The sequence below is a fragment of the Zootoca vivipara genome, chromosome 14 (genome assembly GCF_965207765.1).
Source record: "Zootoca vivipara chromosome 14, rZooViv2.hap1.1, whole genome shotgun sequence".
Lineage (NCBI taxonomy): Eukaryota > Metazoa > Chordata > Lepidosauria > Squamata > Lacertidae > Zootoca > Zootoca vivipara.
In genome coordinates this window covers 7,267,292-7,293,770 of record NC_142597.1, presented here as the reverse complement: position 1 = coordinate 7,293,770, position 26,479 = coordinate 7,267,292, and the positions used below count along the sequence as shown (strand labels likewise).

General features: G+C 44.7%; 1 long non-coding RNA gene across 1 annotated transcript; it reads right to left on the bottom strand.

Annotated features, from left to right (window-relative positions):
- Nucleotides 1-677: 677 nt before the first annotated feature.
- On the bottom strand, nucleotides 678-23,455 carry LOC148683473 (uncharacterized). The gene is made up of 2 exons (XR_015946997.1): nucleotides 23,218-23,455; nucleotides 678-2,195 (listed from the first exon to the last, which is right to left on the bottom strand). It is a non-coding gene; the product is annotated as an uncharacterized LOC148683473 (long non-coding RNA).
- Between the last annotated feature and the right edge of the window lie 3,024 nt (nucleotides 23,456-26,479).

Here is a 26,479-nt window from a genome sequence, read left to right as displayed (position 1 = left end):
CTGCCTTACCTTCAGAGAAGTGACTCTTATCTATGCCAGACATCTGGCAGAACTTTGTACATAGCATTGGGCAGGATCAGCCTAGCAGGCCCACCCTACGCTTGGGTTAATGCCTTGGCCTGACTGCAATCTTTCACCTTGGTCAAGCAGTGAGACCCTGGATGCTTGGCTTGCAGCACAGCAGGGTTCAATATTGGGTGATTGCCATTGAAGGAAGTTGGACACTTTCCACACCCTATGGCTGAGTGGAATGAGGAAATGATTCTTGCCCTACTGCCATGCCAACCCCACTTCCCATTGTAATCAATAAAGATTTAACCTGATTTCATCCGACACCTGTGGTGTGTCTGTTATTTCATTGCTCTCACAGGGCTGAAGAGCGAGCCTGCCTGGGCAACCAAACCCTCCAGTTTAGAGATCCCATTAATAGACTACAGTGACTCCTTTTGCTATACTAGCCAGTTTATGATTTTTGTGTGTGTGCATTTGAAAATTTAGGGAACGTTTCATGTGCCCCCAGAGGTTTCCTTTAATTAAAACTCAATGTTCTGTAGAATTGCTTCCTTTTTTAAAAAAACTAAAAACTATAACAGCAGCAATCCTATTTTGTCTTGCTTGTGCCAGGTACTACTCTTTCATTTTTGTTTTTGATTAAAAAACATTTCTAAACACCAGAAAATGCTGATGACTTCATTATTTGCATTCTGTTGAAAGTCAGTTAAAGAACTGAATTGGTTTCAGCTATTCTGACAGCATAATTACATCTGTCAACAAAGCATCGGGAGCATAAAAGAAAGGGAAGGGAAGAAAGGGAAGAAAGTTCAACATGTTTGCCTTTTCTTATCTTTTCCAAGACATTTTATACACAACTTACAAAGAAAAGAACAACAACAAACACCCAGGCTTCCTACTTCAAGAATCTTGCCTTTTAAAAGGCATTTGTTTCTTATCACTCAATTTCGTATTAAAATTGCCAACAATTAAATTAGAGGTTAAGGTCAGACTGGCAGATACTTAGGTTGTGGAGGCGGAATTCCTACTGATTTCTGCCAATCATACTTCACAGCACATAAGTGATAAGCAACTTGAAACCTGCTAATTAAATTGTAGGCAGATTTTATTTATCTATTTTAAAAAAAACCTTCTAATCATGCAAAATTTATTAAAGTTTCCCTTAAGTTTTTTTTACTCAGAAGTAAGCCCTATGAATGAATGCTGCCACACTAAACAATCAAGCGATTACAAATGCAGAACAGTCATTAGACGGTAGCTGTAGTAGTGGCAATTCCACCCATCAAAGCATTGCCATTAATTCTGATTTAGAGCTAAAGAGCAGGCTTTCCCAGGGAACGGAGTTGGGCAAGGGAGAAACCACTCGGACCCATGCCTAGAAAGGGCTAGTCAAGTGGAAAGCTGCTCAGAAATGTGGATGAGCCCTGAGTGAGGTGGGCAGGTCAGAAGAGAAGATGTGAGACAGTGTCCCAGACTGAGAGACCAAAGGAAGCAAGGACTGAACCATGGATCTTCTCATTGCAAAACATCTGCTCTGAAACAGGCTAGTTATCCAAGCTCATCTGTTGTAGGCATGCATGCATGCATGCAGATACTCTTTGCTGTTTACTGGTGTTGTTGTTGTTGTTTAGTCGTTTAGTCGTGTCTGACTCTTCGTGACCCCATGGACCATAGCACGCCAGGCACTCCTGTCTTGCACTGCCTCCCGCAGTTTGGTCAAACTCATGTTCGTAGCTTCGAGAACACTGTCAAACCATCTCGTCCTCTGTCGTCCCCTTCTCCTAGTGCCCTCAATCTTTCCCAACAACAGGGTCTATTCCAATGATTCCTCTCTTCTCATGAGGTGGCCAAAGTATTGGAGCCTCAGCTTCACGATCTGTCCTTCCAGTGAGCACTCAGGGCTGATTTCCTTCAGAATGGATAGGTTTGATCTTCTTGCAGTCCATGGGACTCTCAAGAGTCTCCTCCAGCACCATAATTCAAAAGCATCCATTCTTCGGCGATCAGCCTTCTTTATGCTCCAGCTCTCACTTCCATATATCACTCTGGGAAAACCATAGCTTTAACTATACGGACCTTTGTCGGCAAGGTGATGTCTCTGCTTTTTAAGATGTTGTCTAGGTTTGTCATTGCTTTTCTCCCAAGAAGCAGGCGTCTTTTAATTTCGTGACTGCTGTCACCATCTGCAGTGATCAGATTACTGGTGTTAGACCAAAGTAAAAAAAAGAGAGTAAAGTTAAAGGACCCCTGACAGTTAAGTCCAGTTGCGAACAACTCTGGGGTTGCGGCGCTCACCTTGCTTTACTGGCCAAGGGAGCCAGTGTTTGCGTGCCGAGGTACCAAGACTTCCCACCAAATAATTTCACACATCACACGGAAATTAAGTTTTGGTTTTTGGCATTAATTTTGGCCACAACTTTATTTAAATACAACTGAATGTGAGTGGTTGCTTAGGCATTGGTTCCCATGCTATCTGTCCCCCGCCTGGGACAGATCTGACTCCCCAGCGTACTAGGGATGTCAGGATAGGTAAGCACCCTCTGAGAGAGGCTGGGGCAGGGCACCACGCCCTATGACCTCTCCCCCAGGTGCTCCCCGAGGCTCATGCACAGTCCTAGCCCTTTGTGGGGGTACAGACAAGCATGTTGAGCCCCAGGATTCCTTTAACAGAATACCCCTAAAGGCAGCAGCAATTTGAGGGGCAGGCCCAGCCAAATCCTTACCCCTCCACCATCCAATTCGAACCAATGCCTAGCCGCCAACCTTACAAGTTGTGACAGTTTGCTATGTAGTAGGCAAAAACCACCTGGCACCAGCCAATCAGCCAGATGGCAAAATTCTTACTAGGCCCCCGAATACAGACGACCCCGTGAGAGGCACAGGAATGTCAAGCGCAGCAAAAAAACCCCCCTAAATATAGGGAGGGCGGGAGATCTGTTTGCAAGCACCCAAAAGCGAAAGCGCAACCTGCTTGCACCTTTTTAAAGGCTGTGGCTGTCAATCAAAATTAGCAACATAACATTCTCCCCAGCAACAATCCCTCAGTGGCCATCCAAACTGACCCGCCCCTACTGACCAGGTAAGGTCTTGTTAACCCTTCCGCAGCCCATGCTCTCCTTAAGGGGAGAACCTGCTTTGTCTGCAGACAGTTTTTCCGGGTCATGTGGCCAGCATGACTAAGCCGCTTCTGGCGAACCAGAGCAGCACACGGAAACCCTGTTTATCTTCCCGCCGGAGCAGTACCTATTTATCTACTTGCACTTTGACGTGCTTTCAAACTGTTAGGTTGGCAGGAGCTAGGACCGAGCAACGGGAGCTCACCGCGTTGCTGGGATTCGAACTGCTGACCTTTGGACAGGAGTCGCTGCTTGTTGATTTTGATTTATTGATCTATTTTTTTACCTGAGTGTGTTATATTTTATAGCCAGGATGGGGAACCTGTGAGCCTCCAGATGCTATTTGACTTCAGCCCCCATATTGGTCATGCTGGCTGGGGCTTATGGGAGTTGGAGTCCCTCAAAATCTGAAGGGCCACAGGTTCACTATACCAGTTTTAGAGGTTTGCATTACATTGTGTTTCACATTTCATGCTATGAGCTACCTTGGGCAGCATTGTGGGAAAAGTAAAGACAACAATTTAAATAATAAATATTAATTATATGGCAAGGCAATAAGCCTCTGACGAAGCTACTACAGGTAAGTATGAAAGGTTTCAGCATGAGTGTTTGGAATTTTCTAAGAAGGCTGATGACAGGTGTGTGTTTTTTAAGGCTGGGTACCTGAAATTAAATTGAATTACATTTTTATTAGATATAAACAGTGTGCTTAATGAGCAAGGTTTTACAATGGAATTTATTAATACCTTACTGAGCAATTAGTGACACAAAAGTGCTTCCCTCCAACCTGTTTAACTGTTGGTTCTCAGGCAGACGGACAGAAACAGAAGGAAAAAGTGGCTGTCTAATTCCCTTCAGAAAATAAAAACCCAAAGTAATGGCTTCAGCTATTTGTGTCAGACATAAAAATTGATATAATGTAGGTGGTAAACCTCCTATTGGGTATTATTATAAGTGATTGATTTTGCACTCCCTCTACAGTTTGATGGCACAGTGTTTGCTGTACAAACAGCTCATGAAAAGTCAACATGTTTTAGCAGTAAATAATTTACAACTGCTGTGTGGAACCCGGAATAATATTTTATGTTAAGTGACATTAATTAGGGCGGAAATATTCAAATGGAGACGAGCTTAGAGAGAACTGTGTTGTGACAAATTTATATTTAATCTGATGACTAAATGCAAATGAGAAACTGCGAGAGGCAATGGAACATCATTCTTGTGCCTCGGTGTAAGTTTGTGTAAGGGCTGGAGAGCTTCTAAGCCAAGCATTCTAGCGGAGCAGTCCAGCCCCGTGGAACCTTCAATGTGAGGTTCTGCGGGGCTCAATCCTATCCCCTACGTTGTTTAACATCTATATGAAACTGCTGGGTGGGGTTATTTGGAGGTTTGGAGTACATTGTTAGCAATATGCTGATGACACTCAGCTCTATTTCTCCTTTACATCTGCAGGTGAGGCAGTGGAAGTGCCTTGGTAATGGACTGGATGAGAGCCAACAAATTGAAACTCAATCCTGATAAGTCTGAGGCACTGTTAGTGGGTGGTTCCCTAGACCAGATGGGTAGGAGATTGCCTGCTCTTGATGGGGTTACACTTCCTCTGAAGGAGCAGGTACTTTCTGTATTTGAAGAGGGCTACTGTATTAGCTGGGACGCGGGTGGCACTGTGGTCTAAACCACTGAGCCCCTTGGGCTTGCCGATCAAAAGCTCAGCGGTTCAAATCCCTGCGATGGAGTGAGCTCCTGTTGCTCGGTTCCAGCTCCTGCCAACCTGCGCCAAAAACTGCAAGTAGATAAATAGGTACCACTCCGGCGGGAAGGTAAACGGCGTTTCTATGCGCTGCTCTGTCTTTTGGTGTTCCATTGCACCAGAAGCGACTTAGTCATGCTGGCCACATGACCCGCAAAAACTGTCTGCAGACAAACGCCGGCTCCCTCGGCCTGTAAAGCGAGATGAGCGCTGCAACCCCAGAGTCGTTCGCGACTGCACTTACCTGTCAGGGGTCCCTTTACCTTTACCTTACTGTATTATCTCTTAATTCATTTATATACTGCCTCATTTTTCAACTGGAATCTGTCTTCTTTTTTGAACCATTAATATACAGGTATAATAATTTTTATTAAAGATATCTTAGTTTACAAAAATACACGCCTTGTCTCTTTTTCAAGTTGTTTTTTTGACAGATTAGTTTCATTTGTTGTGACACATTAGTGTTGCATGCAATATAAGGTTGGGAAGAAAAGAGGGAGAAAGAGGGGGATGGGGGGATGGGGTGTGGGGTGGAAATGCTTCTATCCTTCTACTTAGTATATGTGTGGAGTTTTGGGTCAGCATCACTTGTGTGGGTTCTCTTTCTATTCACTTGTTATATTTCCTTGGTGGAAAGAGAGGTTGGTGGGAATAGTTTGCCTGCTTCTTCCTTCCATGCTTCCTTCCATGCACAGGTTCCACGTGAACCTGTTTGGTGTTGTGGGGATTTTCCTTTGTTTGGGAGGAATGCATATGCTGTGGAGGGGATATTTTCGATTATGTCTCTCTCCAGGTATGCCCATTATCTTGTCTCATCTTCTAGAATGTATGGGATTATCTGGCACACTTAGTTTGCGATGTAGTATATTGGGGAGGTGTAGGTATTTGGGGGTTATTCTTGGTTTTTTGTTTGAGAAGATCAACGGAAATCTCTAAGCAGTTTACAAATCCCAATGAAAAGGATATTAGAAATACAACACCAATTCCACATTCAAAATCAAACAATACTAATACCGTGTTTCTCATATTATAAGACACGTCTTATATTTATTTTTTCCTCAAAAAAACACACTATGGCTTATTTTCAAGGGATATCTTATTTTTTTCCTCCTTCTCCTGCCGCGGCCAGCATTGCTGCTGCGCCTATCATTATGTCTTATTTTCGGGGTATGGCTTATATTCCTTGACTGATTAAAAAATCCTGCTATGGCTTATTTTATGGGTATGTCTTAAAATATGAGAAACAGGGTATTAATAAGAATAAAAAGAATGCATTGCTACAGTAAGATTATTAAATAAATATGTCTATGCAATGTAAATAATAATAATGAATGAACTGGTTTCTTTTTTTCAGCCAGAACTCACCAGAACTTAGTTCCGGCACCTCTCAGGTGGGTGCCATTGCCATTATAAGAGAACAAGGGAGACTTTCATGATAAGTTATGGCACCTTTTTTTTCTAGAAAAATGGCACTGCATAAGAATGTAACGTACTTATAATATTAAAATCTCATTACACACACTACTGCAACGACTATATTACCAAAATCATTCACCCACGCTAAAGAAAATCAATTGAAATTCGCAATCTTCACATACACAAGCAATCAGCATTCACACTCTTCTTACTCCCACCACATCAGCCATTCAGTTTTCACTTCAGTATAACACTCAAGCATTAAACTAACCAATAAGTAACCGAGAATAACAAAAAGCAATAGCAGCACCAGGAGGAGGAAAACACACAAACACCCTTTTCTACCATCAGACAAAGGGCACCCGTAGAAGAGCCAATGAGAATGACAAATGAGGAAGTGGGAGAGACAGAGGGTGGAGATTCACTTGGGACAATGTCATTATCCAAGAGGTTGGGTTCTATAGCCTCTCTCTGCAAAGATTGAAATAAAAAAGGACAGTAAGAAACTTTTCTTTGTCTTTATACTTTCCTGGGCAACCAGCCTGAAGCTGCTGATAGCATCCTGACAGGAGGGGGCTTCTGAGGGCAAATGTCCCTACCTGCCCTATGAGGGTCTTCCAGGGACTATTGGATTGTGTCCTTAGGCTGCCTTTTAAACTGAAATAACATCCACTAATATGAATGAGATATACTTCCAAGTAAGTAATGTATTAATCTGCTTAATTTGGAAAGCATTGCAGTTCCAAATAAAGCCCTCAAGGCAGGGCATAACTATAATGAAGTTGCTGGAGAAAGCAAAGTCTATTAATATTCTTTGAAGGCGGTGGAATATCCTTCCATGGTGTTAAGGATGGAAGGAAGAGCCTGGATCCTACTAGCTCAAAGGTGGAAGGAAGACAAGATACCAACAATAGAAGAATGGCAACTGAAAATGATGGACTATGCAGAAATGGCAAAACTTACGGAAAAACTCAGAGGCAATGAGATAGAGAAATTTAATAAAGAACAAGAAGCATTTATTATATATGTACAAAAATATTGTAAACAAGTAGTAACACTAGCAAGCTTTGACTAAACGTTTGCAAGTAGTTAAATTGAGATAAAGCTTATGGAAGGAAATTTGAATTCAAATAGCAAAATTTGATGGCATGCAATTAGGATAAAACAATAAGGATAAGAAAAGGGGGGGTTAAGTAAATTATGTATTCAATGAACTAGGAAAAGAAATGGAGGGAAGTCAGGAGGTTAAAGAGAACCTCCGAAAATATCTCTTCTCTTTCTCTTTCTCTATCTTTTTTCTTCTCTTCTTTCTCTTTCTTTGCTTCTCTTTACTGCTATTTCACTTTTTATTTTTTATGTTGGATATTTGTAATTTCAATTTTAATTGATGGAAAATAATTGTTGAAGTTGAAATGGTAAAACCAATAAAATTTATTTACAGGAAGGGAGAGTTTGAACTGTACCTAACTGTAGCCTTCATTGAAGACTCTAGAGCAGGCTTGGGAGCTATAATGCTCTCCTGATGTTGGACTTCAGCTCTCATAATCCTTTGACACTGACCATCGTGGCTGAAGCTGATGGGAGTCCAATGACCATACCTGCCAAGTTGCTGTCAGAGAAATAAGGGAACGGGCCGAAAATAGCAGACCGGAAGTAGCGCTGCCGCCATTTTGGAACTGGGCGGAGCATGCTCAGAAGTGACTTTTGATGCTGCTTTGCCCAGTTCCAAAATGGCCACCGCGCCAGAATAAACCGGGGGAAAAACAAAAAAAATCAATTTTTTCAGCTAGGAACAGCTGGAAAAACGGGGATTTCCCAGGGAAAACGGGAGACTTGGCAGCTATGCCAATGACATATCTAGACCCAGACTATGTTCACATTCCTTGGAGTATGGAGGATGGGAGGGTGGGGGAAATGATTGGAACATAAGTTTAGTTAACAGATCAAAATATGAAAATGATAGTATTGCAGAACTACATAATAAGATAAGGAACTACTGTACAATGTTTCAGTAGATGTCCTTGGATGAATAGAAGACAGATAATTGGTATATTTCGGGTGGAAAATTAGAACTAGAAGAAAGATAGGTTAGAATGAAGGCAGATTTTTGATTACAATCAAGATATGTAATCAAACATGAAAAGACAAGTACATTTTAATCAGATTCTGTGACAATGGATTCTAGAGATTAATTTAACAAGCTTTATGGCAAAACCCTGTGCTTTCTATTAATCAGACAGGGTGAAATTCTAAGAGACCTTACACTAGAATTTTTTTAAATAGTAAAATATATGTTCAGTTTTATCAGAAAACGAAGTAAGTTATCAGTAGGGTTTCAGATTTAAATTAATTATTTACCAAGCTTATCAGACAACATTTAACAATTTCCAGAAGAAAATAGCATCTTTTCAAAACAGCTTAAGAAATTTGGGCCTGGTGAAAGCCACACTGAGACCGGCATAGAGTAATATAATTATATATATTGGCAATGAGTAAAACCAATGCAATTTTTTAAACAAACAAACAAACAAAACAAAACAAAACAAAACTGCTCAAATACAACTGCTCAAATACCCGACAGTGACATATTCAAAGTTTATTTTATTTTTCATTTCTTAACTGTCTGGTTTTTGTTTTTGTTTTGGTGTGTGTGTGTGTATTTTGTTCCGCCATGTATATGTTATATTTGATCTCCCCTTCCCTTTTTGTTGAGCTTCTTAAAAAGAAAAAGAAAAAAAGATTGCATATTTAATTTTTATTCTAAAAAAGGATGAATTGTGGCTATAACTATGCAGAAGCTGCATTTTGTGAGCACTTTATTGTTTGCTCTGAAAGATGGATAAGAAGTTTGAAATCACATTTGTTTTGCACTGATTTTCAACTCCATGCTTGGATATTCACCGGGATGTACATTGGCATCTATACATGCATCTAAACATTTAGCTTTCCCTTAATTCTGTGCTGGACAGTGCAAGAAATGCCAGGCAAGACTGGTTATAGCATGCAAGCATCCATTATGGCTACGGAAAGGAAGGGACTAACTTCAGTTTTTTAGCATAAGCATTGTACACAGAGAAGGTGCCAGTTCAATTCATCATATCTCCCATTATTGTTGTTGCTGCTGTTGTTGTTGTTTTATATTAATCACCTTCTACACAGTGGTTCCAACACAATGTACAACAGCAAAAAGCAGCGAAAAACCACACTAGAATCATAGAGTTGGAAGAGACCACAAGGGCCATCCAGTCCAACCCCCTGCCAAGCAGGAAACACCACCAGGCTCCCTCCCCACCTACACATCCTGGCAGATGTATTTGAAGCAAAACTAAAACCATACAGGATACAGGCACACCCACCCACACCCATATATGTGTGTGCTACTTGTGTGCGCATATACATGGCACCAGGAAATAAATAAATAGAATCATACTAGAAAATGGTGGGTGAGAGCTGGGAAGTCCCCAAGGCTCCCAAGGAGCCCAAAGAAGATGTCAGTGTGGGCAGAGGAAGCCCTGAAGAGACTGGAGGTGCAGCAGGACTTTAGGTTGTTCAGCATCCCTGCCTAACAGTTGATGCACAGGGTGGCGCAGCAGCAGATCATGTTCTCCCTAAAAGAGGGCACATTGGCAGCCAGTGCAGTCAGACCAGGATCAGTGTAATATGTCTTGCCCTGGTGCGCAACCTGATCGCTAAATTCTGCACCAGCTGAAGTTTCCATACCATCTTCAGAGGCCACCCCATGTACAGCACGTTGCAATAATATAACCTAGAGAAGTTACCAGAGCATAGATGACAAGTTATGCTATCCCTTAAAACTAGTGCCATGCCAAACCTTTTTCAGAATTTGAAGAGAGCCTGAGCCTGTGGCAAAGTGGCCTGTGAAGGGGGTGGCAGGCAAAGGGGGGGGGTTAGTAATTTTAGAAAATCAGACATTTCTTTCAAAACACTCAAATCACTGGATAGTGCCTCCTTGATAGTGTACTTAACAAAAATCAATGAACGCAATGAAGCATTAATGATCCCAAATCTCTGGCTGATCAACAGACATAAGTGATAATCCACCTAGCAAAGAAGTCAATTGACCTTGGCTCTGGGATTAGTCTAACAAGATGTGGGAGAAGAAGGGAGCAGGTGGGCATTTAAATAAAATTAACAGGGCAATATGATTTGCCTCTATCTCAATTCTGGTTGTCTTTGTCCATGGACGACAGAGGACGAGATGGTTGGACAGTGTTCTTGAAGTGACGAACATGAGTTTGACCAAACTGCGGGAGGCAGTGCAAGACAGGAGTGCCTGGCATGCTATGGTCCATGGGGTCACGAAGAGTCGGACACGACTAAACGACTAAACAACAAACAACAACAACCATTCTGGTTATGGGACTCAATAGGCTGGTGTGGATGAGCAGATGGGATTCTTAAAGCTTCCAAGAATACAAACCAAGAGTCCTCATCTGGATAACAAACTAGGAAAAGTGGCCTAAGCTAATGGGGCTGTGTCATATTAGTTGAGTTTGCTCAACTTTTCTTAGAGTGTGGTCATCCCCTGGTTTAAATTGGCTGCTTTGGAAGCAGGTGAGGTGCCCTGCCCCACAAATGGCACAGTTATGGAGACATCTCCTCCAACAAACTAGGTGAAGATGAATTCAATACATTCTCTGACAAATTTGGTCTCCCACCCCCAGTGCAGATGTCACCTGGGAAGGGCCACAGCTCAGAGGTAGAGCACCTGCTTTGCATGGGTAAAGGTCCAAGATTCAATCACTGACTTTACAAGCTGCCAGTGTCCCGTGTCTGAAACCCCGAGGAGCCGTTGCCAGTCAGTGTAGACAATACTGAACTAGATGGACCAATGGTCTGACTTCGTAGAAAGCACCTCTTTATGTTTCTATGTGCAAAGGAGGTTGGTCCATTAGGGAAATTGGGGCAATCTCAATATGTCCCTGGACAGTCCCCACCTACCCATTTTCTTATTTACAACCAGCCCAGGGATTGCATGGCTTTTCTGCTTCCTGCTGCTTACTATGAGTTGCCCTTGCAGAATTCAGCAGGGAGGAGAATGGGGACAAAACTAGAATTAGTTGGCTCTGCCTAAACCGGCAGTTTGGGTTCCCTGGATTCTTTCCTACCAGTCCCCAAAGAGCACCAGCCACCACTGCATATGTGTTATTCCTGCATTGATGGGGGTGGGACTAGATGACCCTCAGGGTCCCTTCCAATGCTACAATTCTATGATTCTTTTTCACCTTACATAGGCCTGGAAGGCATTATTCATTGAAACCACAGACCTTGATGTCATACCCTCCAACATTTTGGGAGCGCAAATTTAAACCTACAAAATCCAAGCTGCTTTAGAGGGGATTATCAGTTTAAACATTTAGTGACAGCCATGCCAGGGGTGAGCTTTGGCAAGTTGAGATAAGAATCAATTTTTGGGTTGCTGTTCCTACCTCTACAAAGTGGCATGCCTGGCTTTGTTCACATGTACAGATTTTCCTGTGATAAACAGGTTTTGTGGCATTCATATGAGTTGCCATCTGTCTCTTTCCAGATCCATCTTCAACACATTTTCCGCATCCCCCGTTTGCCACTCTTGGTGTTCATATATCATCCACTTCTCTGCACGGCAACCGAGAAAAGTGTCTAACAAGCTGAGCTCTTGAAATAGCACCTGGAATTGTGGAAACGAAAGCAAACCTTGCCAATTAATGGCAAAAGCACTCCTGCTAATTCATCTTCTTCTAACTCCCCATTCCATGGTGTTTTTTTTATTCAATAACAACAGCAACCCAAAAGATGAAATGTACAGGATCTTGTTTACATAGCCAATACCATTTAAAAGAAAGTGGAAACCGCACAATTTGCAGCCAGCCTATACATCTCATTTCCCTGAGATTTATTGAAATGGTCCTGCACAATTTTACTCCTAGGTACCAGGTTAGCCAATTTATTTTCACACCGTCTGTAACATCTCCACTCTTGCAAAGGCTGGAGTCAATTTACTCTGTTATTGAAATGTACCATGTGCTTCACTGCTTGTTTGTTAAAATTCATTTGTTTTACCCACTTCCTCACTCCGTTTTTAATCTTTCTATTATATTGGGCACTATCCACTAGAAATATCTCCCACATAAACATCATAGTAACAAGCAAGATTCACATCTTAAAATAAATATGGTTTGGCACAAGCTTAAGGCTGCGTATACACCATATATTTAAAGCATGTGACTGGAGACAATGAGCCAACATGGCTTATGCAGCTGTTTGCCCTGTCCCTCCTGCCCTTGGCACAAACAGTGGTGGGTGGTGCTCATTGGTACTGGTGGCGCAGAAGGGAGGGAGGCCTACAGGAGCCAGACGAATGATAGCCAGAGGAAATCTCATTCTTGTTTTTGCCCTCCTCCTCCCTGCTGAGTTCTACAAGGGCAAATCGGGTCCTCCCTGCAAGAGAGGGCATGCGTTGCGGTGGGACCCGGCAAACAGGCCTAGGTGTTGAGGCAGGGACAATTGGAGCAGCCACCACACCCTATTGGTGGTCCCTCTAACGGGAAGCAATTGGGCTATGGGCATGCCAGTCAAAGAGTTAGAGAGACCACTATATATTCCTTGCACGTGGCCTTAGAGATAGAATCATAGAATCATAGAGTTGGAAGAGACCACAAGGGCCATCCAGTCCAACCCCCTGCCAAGCAGGAAACACCATCTTCTTTTTGGGTCACAGTGCACCGGAACACCCGCCCACCTCTCCCCATTTTTAGGGCTTGCGCTTGACCTTGCTATGCCGTTGTGTGTTGCCTGTCTTTGGGACAGGGGCACGGCAGGAATTTCCCCCATTTGGCTGATTGGCTGGTGCCTGCCACGTAGCGAATCACACACACACACACACACACACACACACACACACACACACACACACACTTTCTGTCTCCCCTCTCTCTCGAATGTCTTTTGGGAAAACAGATAATGGATAGATTCAGTTCAGTTTGCATTTTAATACAGACTCTTGTTTACACTTCCCAAAACAATACACAACCTAAAACACAGCAAAAATCCAAACCCTGATTTTTACCAAACCTTGCAGTGCAGTTTTACAGCCAAGTAATACGTGCAGAAATGTTTATCATTCAATCATAACATTGTAGAGTTTGAAGGGATCCTGAGGATCATCTAGTCCAACCCCCTGCAATGCAGGAATATGCTGTGGGACTCATGATGCAAACTGAATTTAAGACTGGAAAAATGAGAGACACTGACAAGTTTTTCTGTCCTTGTGAGTTATTTTGAGCATTGTCCACTGCGGAAAAGTTGCATATAAATTAAGCTACAACCCTCCCACAGCTCCTTGTTAGAAAACCAGTTTCAGGTTGCTAATCAGAATAGCATATTTTCTTAGTGTACAAGCTGAGCCTTCCACCTTCGCAAGCCCCCATGCAACAACTGCAGCATTAGCTGAGGAATCATTTCAAGCAATCTGCTGCTCCTAATTTATTTGTTTTCACATGAATTCATTTGGCATTTAATCAGGGACTTTGTTTGCAGTGATGATGTTTACAAGCTCCAAATAGCAAGAAGGCAGGGTGGGGAACAATAATGGGAAAGTGGGTTTTAACCTTTTAGTACATGGTACATTTTGATTTCAAGTAGATAATTGTGCCCACACCTGGAAGAAAGAGGCAAAACACTGGTAATTGGATAAACAGAGGTAAAGGTAAAGGGACCCCTGACCATTAGGTCCAGTCGTGACCGACTCTGGGGTTGCGCGCTCATCTCGCATTATTGGCCGAGGGAGCCGGCGTATAGCTTCCAGGTCATGTGGCCAGCATGACAAAGCCGCTTCTGGCGAACCAGAGCAGCACATGGAAACACCGCTTACCTTCCCGCTGTAGCGGTTCCTATTTGTCTACTTGCATTTTGATGTGCTTTCGAACTGCTAGGTTGGCAGGAGCTGGGACCAAGCAACGGGAGCTCACCCCGTCACAGGGATTCGTACCACCGACCTTCTGATCAGCAAGCCCTAGGCTCAGTGGTTTAACCACAGCGCCACCTGGGTCCTAAACAGTGGTATAACCTTTATTTAAAGTGGGTTGGGGGATCTTTGTGCATCCACAGGCCATATGCCCTTGCAGGGAACCTTCCAGAGGCCCACGTGCCAGAAGTGGGCAGGGCCAGGAGCAAACGTGGGTGGAGTAAAGAATGCTAATTTTTACCTTTCTGCAATAGGCTAGTTTCCACACACACTTGCACACCCTTCTCTGTTCCCCATTCGGGCAAGCAAGATCATAGTTCAAGGACACATTCCAGCCAGGCTCAAAACACTTCAGGCCAGTGAGGACTATAGTTCTCGGAGAGTCCCAAGACCCACAGTGTGAGTGCTCAAGGGCCACATTCAGCCCCTGGGCCCTACACTCCCCATCCCTGATTTAAACATAAAAAGGGGGTCTGTAGTGGTCTGAATGTGCAGAAACGGGTAACAGAGGTGGGATCAATATCTCCCATTTCTGTTAATGCAGGGGTGGGGAACCTCAGGAATGGACTCCTCTAGGCTCCATTATTTGGGCCCTGGGATTGTGTCCAGGCTACATCCTTTCTCTCCCATCAAACACCCCTCAAATTCTCTGTTTTGCACCTACCTTGGGTGCTTTTGCCTAGCAGGAATGTCCTTGAATTATGACAGTGACACAATCCTGTGTTGATAGAGAATAGGCATGTGTATGGGATGGGGGGGGGAGATATCTAACCTACAGTACGAGGCTAACATTTTGGGGTCAAAGCTCAATGGAAGAGTATCTGTTTTGCACAAAGAAGGTCTCTGGATAAACCCCTGGGATTTCCAGGTTTCCCTGGAAGAGACCACTGCCTGAAATCATGGAGATCTTTTGTACTGAATGAAACAGAGTGGAAAGGTCTGACTCAGTATAAAGCCTCTTCCTATGTTCCTATTGATTCCTGCACCCACTTTAGTGTGACAGCACTCATACAATGGAACTCCCTGCCTCTTGACATTAGGAAAGGGCATAATTGTACTATTTTAAATGCTTGTTGACAAAAAGGCAGCAGCTACTGTGGCCCAGTGCAGCCATGGATGAGTTGGGGTGTGTGTGTGTGAATGCTTTAATCCTGTGCGGTCAACTGACATCATTAGCATGCCGGGCAACCATGTGGGAGGCTGCGTGGGAATTACCTTTCGAAATCATTGTTAGCCCAATTAACAGGGTAGTGTGGAGGCAGGAATTGCAGGGGCGGATCTCCTTGGCTGGCCACCTGGCTTCAACCAGGTCCACCCCAATCTCATTTAAGCCATCAGCACAGTCAAAATTGGGTGTCCCACCCTCCCACCCTATAATTTTGGCCCTGCCCAAGGTGAGTGGGCAGGGTGTACCTAAGACCTTGCTAGGGAGCATTTCAGTCACTGTATTCGGGGCAAGGGGGGAATTCACCTGCATACAAAATTGGGCCTGTTTGTAGTTTCACCTACCTTGTAGAAACCGTCACAACGTGTTGGTGGAAAAGGCATTGGGTTGGATCCTTAGTCCAGTAAAATGGGGCAGGTAGGAGACCAGCCCCCCCTCACCACTCTGGTCAGGGTACCCCAGTACAGGGGCCAGGAGGGTGTTTCTGTACAAATATCCAGAAAGGGGCTAAAATGCCATAGACCTTCCCCAATGGTGTCCTGGAGGGATTACCCAGAACTGATTCATGTCATAGAGTGATCTTTAAATCCAGGATTGACCCTGAAGGGTTAAGCAAGCAGCAAATGGGCATGTCGATTCAGGACCCATACCCAATCATTATGCCAAAGCCTACTGACATCTGTAATCAATAAAGTTGTGGCCATTTTTATCCCAAGATTTTGTCTTGTCTTCATTTTGACCTATCAAACCCCTGCCCCTGGCAACCTCAGTTTCTGTTTCCATGGACCTATTCAGACACCTGATGAGTTGCATGCGTTTCATTGTTTTTTGTTTAGCTTTGAATGGTTTTTACATTTTTATTTAATCTTTGTTACAGTTACTGTATATTCCTGCATATAAGACTACTTTTTAACCCAGGAAAATCTTCTCAAAAGTCGGGGGTCGTCTTATACGCCGGGTTGTATTTCTTACACGGCGAGTATATCCCAAACTCTATATTTTAACTGGAAAAGTTGGGGGTCGTCTTATACGCCCAGTCGTCTTGTACGCCGGAATATACGGGTATGTTTGCCACTCTGAGCTCCTTTGGGAAGACGGGCAGGATATAAATTTGATTTTAGAAAAAAGCTTGTATGCAAATTTGAGACACTGCATTAATGCACATGAATATTGCAGTATATGATGGAAGCAGTGTTTGTTCTCGTCCATTTCCTGCTATGCTGCATTCTCCAGATAGACTACCCACCACATCTTTCTAACAGCTGCACTATATCTAATAACTCATAAGATGCAGCAATGTTATTTGGGATTTTTTTATTATTATTATCCCATATGTGCAGCGAATACCAAGAGACACTTCTGTTTCCAACCAGGCTTCCCCCGTCTTTGGGTGCTGTAGTAATGCATTCCAAAAGCTCCACATCCATCACGTTGCGTCAGTCCTGCACACTCTTCCTTGCCTTGCTGTTTCCATGAACATATGGCCAAAGCTGTGAGTCTGCTTGCTGGTAGGATAATTTATACCAGCACCTGGTAGGGATGTAGGTTGCAACAGCTTGCTAATCTTTTGTTACAACAGCAAGTTATAGATGATGTTGGGTACCCTGATGAGGAATGAAGAAGCAATTGATTGCCAAATGGTGTGTCGGGGCACACTTACCTTCTGTGAATGGGAACTTGAAAAATTGAGGATGAAGCCTCAAGCACAATCAATGCCCCTTCTCCTCACCAGTATATTATGGGCAGGGATATTCTCCCCACAGGGGGAATCTGGATGCACTGGAAATCCTTCATGAAGCATGTGTTAGAGGTGATGGACATGGAAGTACTATCAATACTGAGAAACCATGGTCTCATTTCACTGATCCCTGACTGGCTAAACAAAGGAGAAGGCAAAATATTCACTACTGGGGGATATTTGCAAAAACATTTCTCTCTTGAAAAACACATCTTTTTGAAAAGAACAAAATTTGACCATTTTCTGTTGGTAAGGTAAAGGACCCCTGGATGGTTAAGTCCAGTCAAAGGCGACTATGGGATTGCAGCACTCATCTCGCTTTCAGGCTGAGGGAGCCGGCATTTGTCTACAGACAGCTTTCCGGGTCATGTGGCCAGCATGCCTAAACTGCTTCTGGTGCAATGGAACACCGTGATGTAAGCCAGAGTGGGCAGAAAAGCCGTTTACCTTCCTGCCACAGTGGTACCTATTTATCTATTCACGCTGATATGCTTTTGAACTGCTAGGTTGGCAGAAGTTGGGACAGAGCAACAGGAGCTCACCTCGTTGCGGGCATTCGAACTGGCAACCTTCTGATCAGCAAGCCCTGGAGGCTCAGTGGTTTAGACCACAGTGCCACCCGCATCCCTATTTGCTGTTGATATGCCCCCGCACCAGGACATGCCCCCGCACCAGGCACCCAAGTGGCTAGCTATGCCGCTGCCACCACCACCACCATTTGAATTTATCTCCCACCCTTCTTCACAATGGAGCTCAGGGTAGCAAACAAGAAATGCAACAGTGAAAACACCTTTAAAAATTAAATATAAAATATAGATAGGAAATAAATTCCTGCTCCTTGCACAGAAGCCTCAGCACTCTTTGCAGTTCCCATAATTCCCAGAGGGAAAAATCATGACAGGTAAAATGGCTTTTTTTACACAAGGCGTGGCCAATCTGTGACTTCCTGGGGTTACTCTATTGTTTATATTGTACAATTTAATTTTAGTCATTTAATTTTTATGCTATGTTTTCTTTTTGCCTAATCCGCTTTGAGCGATGTTGAAAAGCAGCATTTTTTGTATTTTAAATAAGGGAATGAAATAGATAAACACATTCAAAACAGTTTAAATTGTGGGTGTGGGTGTGCCAGATGTTTCGACTGAGATTTTGTGCCAAGCAACAAATGAGGAATATATGCAACATTTACTATGATTAAAAATCAGGGGTTTGTAATATTTATTTTCATAAGCAGGAGGACTGACAAAAATACATCTGTGAACATGAGTGGCAGTAAAAAGAAAGCTCTCTTCATGTATCCAAAGGAATGCATAAGGGTGCAAAGTCTTTAGAGGGAGAGCCTGAGAGACGGCTCCCTCCCTAGTGACTTGTATCCAATTATAGATATAAGTAGTTCACATTAGAAGTGCTCGACTTCTAGCAACCAAACCCCCAGCTTTCCTTTCAGAGCTGAAGATGTAAAGAGGCAGCGATTTCCATCCCATCCTATAGTCACTGCAATGAGTGCCAGCTCCATTCCACTAAAATTCGGGCTCCTCTACGGATCCACCTGACAGTCTTCTATGGGCAAAAGCAACGTGTTTGTTTATGTAAATAAATTTGAAGTGGAAGCATTTGAAGTGGAAAGGAAACATCAAGAACAATGCAGAAAAAATGTAATTATTCAGGTGACTTTTGTGGACTTAATAATAATACATCTTTAATGCGGTCCAGAGACCCATAGAACAATTTCAGAACAAAATACTGTTAAGACAGCCAACCACAAAAGAGAGAGAAACAGAGGCGGTCATTTTGTTTTGTCTCGAACTTGATTATATTTGTTTCTTTTGACTTGTGGACTTAAACTTCCCCCATCCCGTCATAGTGAATACCACTAGTATTCTCTTGCAGGATTTCCTTTCCAGACTTTGGGCAAACATGCAAATTCTGGCAATAGTTCCTCCCGCCTCTGTCTCTATTGGAATTCTCCAACATCCCTACATGTAACGAAATCATTGCACAAGCAGAACATCTTTCTCTCATGCAATGGAACTTACCTCTCCCCCCCCCCACAAACCCCCTAAATCTGCTTTGGAGATGCAGGGATGGGTGGGAGAAGAGAGGGAAAGGAAGTTCCATTGCACAAGTACAAGTTGTGGTTGACCCTGGGCTGCCCCCACATGCACTGGGTGTACTTGCTTCACCTCATGCATTGAATGGGGAAGTTTGTAGAGGGCTTCTAACCCCATTCAGTGGGACATGTTTCAAAGCCACCACGTGACTGGGAACCTCAAGAACATAAAGTTTGTGATTACAAAGCTTCTAAGTTAATGCAGCCAAAAGAATTTAGAAGTCTCCAGATCGTCATCCTCAATATGGAAAAACCGTGGGTGGATTTGGCAGGGATGAAGATGCTGTTGGCAGAGTGGCACATGCATTCCTCCCTCTGCACCATGGGCGTAGGCAGGGGGGGCAGGAGGGGGCAATTGCCCCCCCTAGAAGCAGGGCCACTGGCCAGCCTGCCCCACTGCCCGCCCGGTGCCGTCTCCCTTCTCCCTGGCTGGCTGTGGGGCGGGCGGCGGGAAAGCACCAGAGCCGCGCAAAGCGTTTGGCTGGCTTTCCCTCCCTCCGCCCCACAGCCAGCAAGGGAGAAGGGAGACGTCCCTTCTAGCCGGCTGGCTGTGGGGCGGGCGGAGGGAAAGCCAGGCAACCGCTTTGCGCGGCTCTGGGGCTTTCCCTCCACCTGCCCCAGCGATTGCAGAGGGGGAGGAGGGGATCGGAGCAGCCCGATTTCGGGCTGATCCTGGCTCCCCCTCGTCCCTTCCGATCGTGGAGGGGGAGGAGGGAGCCGGAGCAGCCCGATTTTGGGCTGATCCTGGCTCCCCCTCGTCCCTTCCTATCGCGGAGGGGGAGGAGGGAGTCGGAGCAGCCCGATTTCGGGCTGCCCCGATGTGGCCCCGCCCCCGCCCCTTGGCCCCGCCCCTTGCTCCCCGCCCCTTGCCCCCCCTGATTTTCATCCTGGCTACGCCCCTGCTCTGCACACATTTAGGCTTGCTCGTGTTCAAAAAAGTGCATGAATGGGGCTAGCGTCAGCTTCCACTCATATGATACATGACACTTTGCACCATGATTCTGCCTTTTAAAGTCGATAGCGCTTGGTAAGCAGATGGCATAGAATTGTTTACGTCAGTTTTTCCAGTTCTATTTAAAGTTGCAATTTATTAAAGTTGTGCAGATGACCTGAGAAATGATATTGTTTCCCTTGAGGTTGGAGAGGAATGAAAGACCAGGGAAATGTTCCAAGATGACTGCAACCTCCAAGCAAAAGCATTAACACCCAACACAGCATTGTAGTCAACCCTTAATTCTCTTTATGCACAAAATTGCTAAGAGGAAGCATGTGCTCATTTGATAACACAATTAAGGAAATAATAGTGATTATAGGTGGAGACATACTAGCATTTCTTGAACGGTTTTGATCTTTGCTATGAGGGAATAAGGGTTTTAAAGCCACTCTAATTGAGGTTTTAAAAAAGCAATTGGCTTTGAAGAATGTAGAATTTCAATTGTAGTATGAATAGATTTTTCTGCGGAAGATTAACTGTAAATGTGAGAGAAAATAGAGAGGGAGGGAACTGCAACCTCAGAGAATTGGAAAACTTAAAATGTTTTTTAAAAATCTTGTATGTTCTGATGAAGCAATACAAATCTTGATTAAATCTTCAAAACAGGCAAACTCACAGGTGTGCTTATGGGACATGGGTGGGATTCCACCCCACCAACCTGACAGCTGCATTGCTTTATGGGTAATCTTTCAGGGACCACATGCCAGTGGTTAACAGGGCCAGAGGCACAAGTGCCAAATCACTGAATATAACACCTTGGTATGGCAGGCTACTTTCTAGCCATGCACAAGACAGAGGTTTGCACACATCTCGTCAAGCAAGAGTCACTATCATATTCAAAACCATGCAAAAGCACTCAAGAAGAATATAGAGAAGGACCGGTGAAGGATGGGACATGGGATCAAGGGGTGTTGCCAGGGGAGGGGGCTTTGCTTGGGGAGGGTACTGAGGGCCAGTTAAAGATGAGTGGAGGGCCATCTTTGGTCCTCATGACTAAAACTCTCAATCACCTTTGAGCAAGGAAAATCTTGCCTCCATCAGGGAATGAGATCTAACTGCTCTCCTTCACTTCCTTGTCTCAGATTACCTTGGCAGGAGCTGCTGCCTCATAAGACCCCAGGAAAGAACAAGGGTGAGGGCAAGAAATACCCTTTGCAAGGAGTGCAAGGAGCATGGTTACTTCTGGCCTCCACACTGTGCCATGGCCTGCCTAAAAGTGAACATAAGGACTAGGGGTGGGCATATCTGTCACTTGTGGTTTCTCATTTTCTTAGTATTAAAGTTTCGTTCTCCACATTTCCATTCATGAAAATTGTGTTCCTACTCAGGGGCGAACAAAGGTTAACTGACAGCCGGGGCGGGGCAAACCGCTGGCTGCGCATGCGTGGCACCGCTACACACAGCACATGTGCGGCGTTGCTACGTAGGGCACATGCGTCGCTACGTATGATGCATGCACCGTATGCTGCAACGCTGCGCCGCTCGAGTGCCGTAAGGACAGTGCAGGATCCTTTGCTCATGGCTGTAGCAGTGGCAGAGGGATCCCACCACCGTCCATACAGCACTCGAGCGGCGCCGGTGGCAAACCGCTATATACAGGGCATGTGCAGTGTCGCTATGTACAGTGCATGCATGTGACACTGCACATTCATTATACGAAGTGGTTTGCCGCCTGTGCCACTTAAGCGCCGTACGGACGGTGGCAGGATCCTCTGCTCGCGGCTGCAGCCATGAACGGAGGATCCACCACATGTGGCTGCAGCGGTGCAATGCCCGGGGGCGGCGGGGCGAGCAGGGTGCCTTTTTGTCACCCCCCAGACATGGCACCCAGGGCGCCCCCTCGCCTACCCTTGTGATGCCAGTGTTCCTACTTTTTGCACAGGTGGGTCCCCCTCCCGGGGGAAAGGCGGTCACCTCTTCTGGGTGGGGGCATGAAACCATGTTGCGCTGAGTGTCCAAAGGGCAGAGCTAAGAACTAGCTTGGTATTTAAGGCTGGTCTGCCTCCTCTTCTGCCCTCTGCAGTGCCTTCTCTTTCTATCTATCATGTGGACTTTAGTAAGTTGCCTTTTATGAGGCTGCGTAAGAAGTTGGGGGAAGCCCCTCATTGGCATGTGAGATTCCATGCTTTCACCTGCTTTACACTGTAAGAGCATTTGGTGCCAATTTGGAAAGGTAGGACTTTAATTTGCTGCCACCCTGGAGGCTTGGAGGTAAAAAAGAACTTGGCCTGCACACCATAGTGAACACTGAGCAGTGAGGTCCAAATGTGCAGGTCAGCCTTCAATTACCTAAGACTCACTTTCTCAGTCCTTGGCTGGGGAGTAAATAATGTAGCGGCTTACATTCCAAAGGGGGTGCAGGATGCTTACCAGTTATGTACAGTAACCATTGATTCTTACTGCCCACACTTCACTATTTAGCTAATTGGCAGACATTCTAATTCATCATTTTTAAATAAATATAATATTATTTTTCTAAATCTTCTTTCTGGGTGTGAGGGGAATTCTTCATCATTTTAGAATGGATTTCACATAACATACATTCTTTTTCAATGCCATGTTGCCTAGTAGACACATTTTTACTGAGAATTTCCCCCAAATAGCAATTTTTGTCCTTTCCTATCACAAATATATGCCTTTTAGGCACACTTTAGTACATGCATTTTTGTACCCATTACTTGGCTGGATAACTGCATTGCAAAATCAGAGCAGCGTGCATTTCAGAATGGCTCTGCCATTTAAGCGTGAACTGAATCACATTTCTCTCCCATCCTTACCTGTAGTGCATATGACTTGCAAGTGACCTATGGCTTTGCAATACCGCAAGGGCTCTTCTCATTCTTTTTGCTTCTTTAGGTTTTTCCATTAAGTAAATTTTACTTTTACCCTACTTGACAGATTTCTAACGTGCAACCACATCTACTCCTCTTTTTCTCCATAATGTACTTACAGCTGAAGAGTTTTCTTCCCAGTAAAATTCAACAGGGGCAGCCAACTCTGTAGATATAAACAATCCCCAATACTTTCTCAAAAAATGTATCCTGCCTGAATGAATTGCTCTGAAATTTGCTGCTTTCCCTTTATATCAAAGGCTGAAGTTGATGTTGAGGCAAGAGGAACTTTCCCAGAGTCATTTGCAACAATGCCGAAGAGTAATCTATTTATCCTTGTGCTCGTAAAAAGTTCATTCCCGGCTCTTCCTTGTTTTCTAAGCAAAGCATGTATCCTTGGCTACTGTCAACATTAAATACAGTAGTCTCACATCCCCACTTGCTGACTAATAAATAATGTATTGTACTTTGGCTAGACACATTCCCAGTTGAGATTCAAGGAGATGAAAAGATTGAGAGAGAGAAACTTCACACTTTAGGGGCACAAATGGGAGAGAAATATATCCTGTATGTAACCAGTAGAAGCCTATGTACAACAAAGTGTCCTTGCAAGAAGGGAAGCTGAAGCCTTAGTAGATGTAGAGCATTTGGGTTAAAAATGGTTCAGTTAGAGAACAGCAGACTTCTCTTCAAGCACAGGCTCTGCACATATTCTGGAACCCTGCATGATCAGTTTTCCAAAACAAGAGTAAAACCTATATACAGGTATAGCTATATAGATTTTCCTTAGCACAGTGTTTTTCAACCTTGGGTCCACAGATAGTGCTGTACTTCAACTCCCATAATCCCCAGACAGTTTAGCCAATGGTCAGAAATGATGGGAGCTGTAGTTCACTGGATTTGGCTGAAGACTGAGTCCCTATTGAGATTATTAATATTGTGCATATAGAAGTCATTGGATAAATTAAAACTGACTCTTGTATTTAAATAAAAATTCTCCAGTCCAAAAATTATGGTTCAAAATCTTTACTTACAGAACTTACCGCAACTTCAAAACAATTTAAAAGAATAAAAGTTACATTCACTTAGTTGAATAATTTCTTATACTGATCTGAGCATAAGGCATGATAACTTAGATTACAAATATCTTGCATTCTGAGCTAAAAATCAAAGCTCTGTCTCTTCTCCCTTGCAGCCTCCATTAGCCTGAGGCTGTTTGCTGGAGACAGAGATTCACACATCCATTCTCTTCAGTAGCTTGGAACAAAAAGCAAAACACCCCACCCAAGATAGATGCCTACAGATTAGCATATTCATATACATGTAATACAATCCTTTTCATATGACTGTGAGATAAGCACCTTGTGACTGAGGCACAGTAATACAGCCTCACTTAATGATTAATTTGATAGGGTCTTATGCTTCGTGGAAATTTCCAACCATGCCTCACAGTTCAATAGGTAAAGGTAAAGGGCCCCCTGACCATTAGGTCCAGTCATGACCGACTCTGGGGTTGCGGCACTCATCTCACGTTATTGGCCGAGGGAGCCGGCGTACAGCTTCCAGGTCATGTGGCCAGCATGACAAAGCCGCTTCTAGTGAACCAGAGCAGCGCACGGAAACGCCGTTTACCTTCCCGCTGTAGCGGTACCTATTTATCTACTTGCACTTTGGCGTGCTTTCAAACTGGTAGGTTGGCAGGAGCTGGGGCTGAGCAACGGGAGCTCACCCCGTCACGGGGATTCGAACCACCAACGGCGGGGATTCACCCTGTCGCGGGGATTCGAACCACCAACGGCAAGCCCTAGGCTCTGTGGTTTAACCCACAGCGCCACCCGTGTCCCTTTTCACAGTACAATACAGGCACATTATATATGTACATTGAACAGTTATACTTAGCAGTCCCAAGCCAAACTAGATCACTACTGGTTGGGTGGGTGACATGGTCCAGAGTGATCCAAGGCTGTCCGGGGGTGGGGGTGGGGGGTGGGGGCAGGACACCAGACAAGGCAATGATGCAGTTATCAGGCTGGGAAACCTCACAAAAAGGCCAAGACCTACCTTGGCTGCCAGCTGCATCTTTCCAGGAGAAGGTAGACATTTAACAGCTGACTCCCTTTCCTCCCTGAAGCAGCGCGATGAAAAATTGATGGCTCCATCAGTGGAGGCACTGGTCCTGCATGGTGCAGTCCTTTACAAGTGTATTCTATGCAGAGAAGCTGCTTGCAAAGAAGCACATTGCAGGATCAATGCCTCCATGCAACAGAGGTGCTGATCGTACATGGTGTAGGATTCTCCTTTGCAGGTTTACTTGCAGAAATTTATCCCGCCCCCCCCCCCCCCGTTTTTGCCTGGGAGTAGGTGAGAAGGAAATGCAACAATTCCTTCCCCTACACAGCGACATGTTTAATTGGTTTTATATATATATATATATAAAATAAACATTAGCCTCACCTTCAAACTAACTTGGGACTGGATCCAGAATGGGGCAGATGGTTCCTATGTTGGCCCAGGGTGGATAAACTTGATTGGGGACTCCCAGATTGGGGCCATAGGGCAGATAGGGTGGCTCTCTCTCTCTCTCTCTCTCTCTCTCTCTCTCTCTCTCTCTCTCTCTCTCTCTCTCTCTCCCTCCCTCTCCCTCCCCTCCCCCCCCTCTCTCTCTCTCACACACACACAGCAGAGGCCTACCAACTTGTTTTCAGCTAGCAGTGTAGAAATACAACCAAGTCCATGCAACCAGGTTTAGACCTTTACAAAATTGAATTATTATATATATAAACTGCACCCCTCCCAGTTGCTCAGAAACTACACAGAAATCAAAAGCCCAGACAAAATAAGAATGGAATGGATAGGAAAGCATGGAACTCTGATGGGCTGGAGGGATGCAGAAGCTTGAGAAGCTTCAGGGACTTGGGATTATCCGTATCTCTAAGTACTTGTTAGCAGTGGTGGAGGAACTCTCTCCGGCGCCCGGGGCGGCGCAGCCCATAGAGACTGCACATGTGCGACATCCTGTAGGTAGTGTACATGTGCGGCATCCCACGCGCACACACTCCATATGGAATGATGCACATGCGCACCCCGTCCATACGGGCTGCCACTTGCACGGCGTCCCATATGGACGCCGTGCAAGTAGCAGCCCGTATGGATGGGGTGCGCATGTGCGGCATTCCATACAGACTGTGCATGTGTGGTGATGTGTCGCACATGCACAGTCCGTACGGGATGCTGCTCACACGCGGTGGCTGTATGGACCGCTGCTTGCACGGCGAGAGGCAGCCCGTACTGCATGAGCCCTCAGCCTCTCTACAGCTGGGGGGGAGGCAGGGGCCATCTTGTCACCCCTCCCAGAGTGGCACCCAGGGCGGCCCACCCCCT